This window comes from Rhinopithecus bieti, unplaced genomic scaffold (genome assembly GCF_001698545.2).
Source record: "Rhinopithecus bieti isolate Rb0 unplaced genomic scaffold, ASM169854v2 scaffold_11404, whole genome shotgun sequence".
NCBI lineage: Eukaryota > Metazoa > Chordata > Mammalia > Primates > Cercopithecidae > Rhinopithecus > Rhinopithecus bieti.
Window position 1 is genome coordinate 694484 of NW_016806911.1, and position 6750 is coordinate 701233.

General features: G+C 41.3%; 1 long non-coding RNA gene across 1 annotated transcript in view; it reads right to left on the reverse strand.

Moving 5' to 3' along the window:
* Positions 1-2806: 2806 nt before the first annotated feature.
* The window catches only part of LOC108533763 (uncharacterized), a 23587-nt gene continuing 19643 nt past the window's right edge, over positions 2807-6750 (reverse strand). Inside the window, exon 4 of the long non-coding RNA XR_001886816.1 lies at positions 2807-2891. This is a non-coding gene — a long non-coding RNA (uncharacterized LOC108533763). The remainder of the gene's footprint in view (positions 2892-6750) is intronic.

Below are 6750 nucleotides of genomic sequence, written 5' to 3' on the forward strand. Positions count from 1 at the left end.
GCCCACCCTTCCTTCCTTCCTTCCTTCCTTCCTTCCTTCCTTCCTTCCTTCCTTCCTTCCTTCCTTCCTTCCTTCCTGTCTTTTGTATAAAAGTGATTTTCTTTTCACTATATTTTAATTTCTTGCTTTTGTTTTTTGTGTATCAGTTATAGGTTTTGGTTTGTGGCTACCATGAGGCTTGCAGATAACATATTATAGCAAATTATTTTAAACTAATGACAACTCAACTTTTATTACAAGAAAAGAGAAAACAAGCAAAATAATAATAATAATAAAAGAAACGTAAGAAACTCTACATTTTAACCTCATTCTCCCCTGCTGTCTGACTTTTTGCTTTCTCTATTTTTCGTTTTTTTTGAAACGGAGTCTCGGTCTGTCGCCCAGGCTGGAGTGCAGTGGCGCAATCTCGGCTCACTGCAACCTCCTCCTTCCTGGTTCACGCCATTCTCCTGACTCAGCCTCCCCAGTAGCTGGGACTACAGGCACCAGCCACCGCACCCGGCTAATTTTTTGTATTTTTAGTAGAGACGGGGTTTCCCAGTGTTAGCCAGGATGGTCTCGATCTCCTGACCTCATGCTTTCTCTATTTAATTATTTATATGGCCTATCTCCTAAAAATTGTTGGAGTTTTTTTTTTCATAGGTTTGTCTTTTTGTCTTCCTACTGATGATATGAGTGGTTTATATCACCACTATTATAGTGTTATTCTGCGTTTGTCTGTGTACTTACTATTACCACTTAATTTTATACTTTCAAATCATTTATTGTTGTTTGTTAGCCCCCTTTTTTTTTGGATTGTAGAACTCTCTTTAGCATTTTTTGAAGACAAATCTAGTGTTAAAGAAATCCCTCAGACTTTTGTTTTTCTGGGAAAGTCTTTATTTTTGTCATAACCGTAGAATAATTTTGCTGTCATAGTATTCTAGGTTGGACTTTTATTTTCCTTCAGCATTATCAATACGTCATCCCACTCTCTTCTCTTACTGATTTTAGAGTCTTTTCTTTATCCACAACTTTTGAGAGTTTGATTATTACATGCCTTCAGGTAGTCTTATTTGGCTTGAGTCTGCTTGCTGTTTCATGGCTGTCTTTTACCTGGAAATTTATATCTTTCTGTAGGTTTGAAAAGTTCTGTATTATTATTTCTTTGATTAAAACGTTTATCCTGATCTACTTTTTTATTATTTTACTCTCCTCTGATTGTGTATTTTCATATAGTCTGTCTTCACGCTGACTCATTTTTTCTTCTGCTTTGTCAGTTCTGCTGTTGAGAGACTCTGATGCAGTTTTCAGCTTTTCAATTGGATATTTTAGTTCCAGAATTTCTGCTTCCTTTTTACAAAATTTTTTCAATGTATTTTTTAAATTTCTCTGACAGAACTCTGTGTTCCTTCTCTGTGTTATCTTCAAGTTTGTTGAGCTTTCTTAAGACTGCTTTATTGAATTTTCTGTCTCAATAGTCAACATATCTCCAACACCCTGAGATTTGTGACTGGTGCTTATTTAGCTTGCTCAGCAAGGTCATGATTTTCTGGATGTTCTTGATACTTGAGGATGTTTGCTGATGTGTAGGCATCGAAGAGTTAAGTATTCTAGTATTGACTTCTTTGTGGTCATCCTTCTTGAGAAAGCTTTCTAAGTATTCAAAGAGAATTGAGTGTTGTGCTCTAAGCCTGTAGTCACTGCAACCATACTGGTATTGGGGGTGCGCCAAGCCCAGTAATGCTGCAACTCTGGCTGACTCTTGGGGGTGCCACCTTGGCGGACTTGGGTAAGATAAGTGAGAATTCCCATAGTAACCAAGCAAAGTGTCTCACGCCTTTCCTCTTTTTTCCCCAACCAAAGGAGTTTCTATGCATTGTGCTACCTGGAATTAGAGAAGAGGTTACATTAGCATTCCCATGCATGCCGTAGCTGGCACCGCACTGGGTCACACCTGAAGCCAGCACAGTACTGAGTCTTGCCCAAGGTCCATGGCAACTACTGCCTATCGCTAACGTTTATTCAAGGTCGAGGGGCTTTTTTACACGTGGTGGTGAATTCTGCCAGGTTTACATTCTTTCTTTAAAGGCAATTGATTTTATTCTGGCCTGGGGTGCATCTGGAAATGCCATACAGAAGCTAAGGCCTGAAATTGGAGGCTTCAGGAATCTGCTTCATGCCTTATTTTACTGTAGCTGAGCTGGTACACAAGTTGCAATACTAAGTTCTCTGTACTCTTTCCTCTTCTTACCACAAGCAAAAGGAGTCTCTCACTGAGCTGCATTGTCTAGAGTTGGGGGAGGAATGATGTTAGCACTCCCTTGGCTACCACAGCTGATGTCATGCTAGGTTACACATACCCCAAGTCAACTGCCTTTGAGACCAGAAAAACATTAGAGCTTATACAATGACTGCAGTTCTTGTGGCCTGACTGCTGCTCAATTTTCTTCCAGATTCCAGGCCACTTTAGTCAGCGATAGTGAAGCCAGCTACACTTAGGTTCCTCCTACAGGGGTGGGGAATTCCTTTTTGGCCCAGGACTGATATAGATGGTCCCCTGCAGGAACCAGCAGAATTCTGCCATGTGTCATGTTCCCCTGTGGCAGAGCAGTACTGAATTCCAATGCAAAGTTCCACGCTCACTTCACTGTCCCTCTCCCAGGACACAGATTGTCTCTCCCTATGACACAAGGAATGGGAGAGGGGTAATGTAGGTAATGCAAGAGTCTTCAACACCTCTTTCCTAGATATTATGTTAGAACTAGGTGCTGTCACTACTCACCTGATTTTTATTTCTGATAAGGATGCTTTTTTTGCATGGATAGTTGGTTCAATTTGGTGTTGCTGAATGGGGACAAACGTTGGAGAGTTCTATTCCGCCATCTTGCTTTGCCTCCTTCCTCTATAAACTTATAATTAATAAATGAATAAGCAAAATCAATTATTCATAATAAAAGGCCTAGATGAAGGCATTTTGGTTTGCAATATAAATAGGTTAGCATTTATAATTGCTGGAAAAATATTGGTTATTCAACAGGTAATGTTTGAAAAAAAATACTTACCTCCATTATTCCCACAAAAGCAGGAAAATAAGGTCTCCATATCACGTATGAACCCCAAAAAGAACTCTAGTAACTTAAATATTATAAAGACAAATGTAAAATCTAAAATGATTTTTAATATCTTTGTCATTTTCAAGTAAGGGAATCATTTAATAATTATTTTGTGAATATACATATGAAAAAAATATTGATGGGATATGTTTTCTTTTAAATGTATGTTATATTTCAACATAAAAGAAGTTTTAAATGTGAACATCTTCACCTGACAAACTATTTATATAAGCTAATAAGAAGAACATAATAATTTAGAACATGGGCTATGATCTGTGTGACCTGGGGAATCTACATTGGTAAATGAATTGAAGTACAAATGCTGATAAACGGATAAATTGCTATGATATTTCTGAATGAAAATTTTAATTAAAACAATTATAAAACAGAAGGAAAGAAGATAGCAGATAGGAGATAGGGTGTGCAGCTGTCACTTGGATGGACAGAACAGTGTGTGGAGAGTCACACAGTGAACTTTTGTTTCAAGAGCCACTGTGGGAATATACCAGGAAAACTAAAAGAATTCACTAATCCTTTGAAAGAGGTGGCACACCGCTGCAAATTCCGTCAGACAGGTGAAAAATTGTGTGTTCCCAAAATCTGAGGAGGGAAAACCTTCCTTCAAACACATATCCCCACTGGGTAATCTGAAAATCCAGATCACTAGAGAAGGACATAACTTGAGCTGGAGCTAGAACAGATTTAGGGAGCCGCGTGAAATGTAGAAGTAGCAGTGGGAAGACCTTATAGGCACTCCCAGTCTCCAAAGCTCAAGCCTGGGAAAGCCATCCCTGAGTATATCTCACAGGGGCCCTTAGGGAAGGCAGCCAGCAGAATTAGGGAGGAGTCACAGGGTATAAGAAACTTCTGAACAAATTTTGTAATAATTTTGACTGGGCAAGGGCTTTTTTGCGTAGAATCTGGGGAGCAAACAGAAACTGCTGCAGATACAATCATAGGAGCCACCGACGACACTGTGGGAAGACTGGGAGGGGAGAGGCCTGAAAGCCGGAGCATGATTTCTCAGCCGGGAAGTTTACGGCCTGGAACAAGATCAGCGTTCTGCAAGCAGACTGCCTGGATCTAAACTTGGTGCTGTTAGCAGGGCGGGGAGCAAGACCAGCCTCACCAACTGTGTGGGAGCTGGGTGAGATTTTTTGCTACAAGCTATCTCCCACTTCTGTGGTGAGCTATATGGCACAGCAAAGACAGCAATAATCTCCTCTAAGGTAAAACCTCATTGGCCTGAGAACCACACCCCATCTCCCGCAGTGGCTGTAGCAAGCCCCACCCAAGGAGACACTGAGCTCAGATCGCCTAACCCTATTCCACCTGATGACATTTCTCTACCCACGCTGGTAACTGAACACAAAAGACAAAAACTCTTGAGAGCTTTATGGCTCCACCCATCACCTGAGATACCAGAATATCTCCCCAATCAACTTAGGCCAAGCTTATATTCCACTGCTACTACCACAGCTGATGCTCTCTTGAAAGCACCACCTCTGGGCCAGAGGCCAACCAACTCTTGCCATTACAGCAACTCATAACAGAATAACCCTGCTCCCAGGAAGGAGAAAGCAACAGCTAATTCTACTGCCAGAATAATCCTGGCTAACCAGAAGTCCTGGTTACCTTTCTCAAATGCTGGCTATTCTAGCAGTGAAGTTGCTAGCAGTCATGGACAACTTCACTGCTAGCATAGCCAGCATTCAAGAAAGCCAGAGCACTAAACACATCTTCAACCAGGGTTCTCACCAAGTCTACTCTACTCCCCTGCCACATCCACTAGAGTTGTGCTGGTATACATGGCTGTCTCGGAGACCTGAAGATGGATCACATCACAAGACGCTTTGCAGATATTCCCCAGCACCAGCATGGAGCCCCGCTGGGTGGCTAGACCTAGAAAAACAGTAACAATTGCTGCAGTCTGGCTCTCAGGAAGCCCCATCACTAAAGAAAGGAGGAGAGCACCACATCAAGGTATTGCCTCATGGGACAAGAATCTGAACAGCAGGCTTTGAGTTCCAAATCTTCCCATTCGTAGGTACTTTCTTTCTCACAGCAGAGACACAATTTCAGTGCTAGGTGAAGTAGAGAATGTCTGTCCTTATTCTCCAACAGGCAGGCAGCCCCTATAATCATAAAGGGCCTCAGAGCAGGGGTCCCCACTGGCATACTACCACAGACACAGTTGGGGCTTCCCCCATAGGAATGCAGCATGGATGCACCTACAGACAGCCTTTCTGGAACAATCCAGGGTAAGCACAGCTCCACAGGAGTAGTGAATTCCAGATTCAGCCTTGCACTAGAGGTAGAGTCATAATTCCCCCCTACTTGGAACATCAACCTTCCTATAGACAGAAAGAGGTGCCTATATGATCTGAATAGTCACAACACTGGGACAACAAAGTGAGACTGTGAGGTGGATGGCTTTCCTGCTGACCTGTCAGGGGAACTGAGGTAGCTCCTAATCTTAACCCTGACAAAACCTCAACACATCTAATAAAAAGCTCCCCCAGCAACTTTCATCAAGGCTGGGACATCGGTCGACCAATGGGCATTACATCTACCCACCTGCCTTAGCCACAACAGGTGCCTACCCAGAATTACCTACCATCAACTCAGTAAATAAAATACCAGGAAAATAATAAATAAATAAATAAACTATATACCATGAGAGAACAAGATAAGTTTCAAGAGATACCTACCATCCCAACTCCATAGAAGACAGAGAACTCGCCTACACACCAAAAATACAACTACTACAACAGGTATTGGACAAAGTCAGCACACAAAGACTCTGTAACTAAGGACTTTATACAGTCTTCACCCACACAAGAACCAAAGTTCAAATTAGGCTAAAATAAATATTAAACTCTAATCCTTAAGAGGAAAAAGCAAGAACTAAAAAAAAAAAAAAAAAAAAAAAAAAAAAAAAGTTCAATCAGAAATAAATTCAAGAACAATTTTTTGAAATAGTCTTCCCAAATGAGAGTAAATCAGAAAAGTAATTCTGGTAATATGACAAAACAGGGTTCTACAACACCCCCAAAATATCATGCCAGCTCCCAAAATATGGATCCAAATCAAAAAGAAATCTCCAAATTGCCAAGTAAAATAATTCAGAAGGTTGATTATTAAGCTATTCAAGAAGGTACCAGAAAAAGGTGATAATCAACTTAAAGAAATTTTGAAAACAATACACAATATGGAAGAAAAATTCTACAGAGAAATAAATATGAAGGAAAAACAATCACAACTTCTAGAAATCAAAATCACACTTAGAGAAATATAAAATGCACTGGGAAATTTCAACAATAAACTAGAATACATAGAAAAAAGAACCTTGGGCCGGGAGCGGTGGCTCAAGCCTGTAATCCCAGCACTTTGGGAGGCCGAGATGGGCGGATCACGAGGTCAGGAGATCGAGACCATCCTGGCTAACACGGTGAAACCCCGTCTCTACTAAAAAAAAAAAAAAACTAGCCAGGTGAGGTGGCGGGCGCCTGTAGTCCCAGCTACTCGGGAGGCTGAGGCAGGAGAATGGCATAAAAACCCAGGAGGCGGAGCTTGCAGTGAGCTGAGATCCGGCCACTGCACTCCAGCCTGGGCGACAGAGCGAAACTCCGTCTCAGAAAAAAAAGAAAAAAAA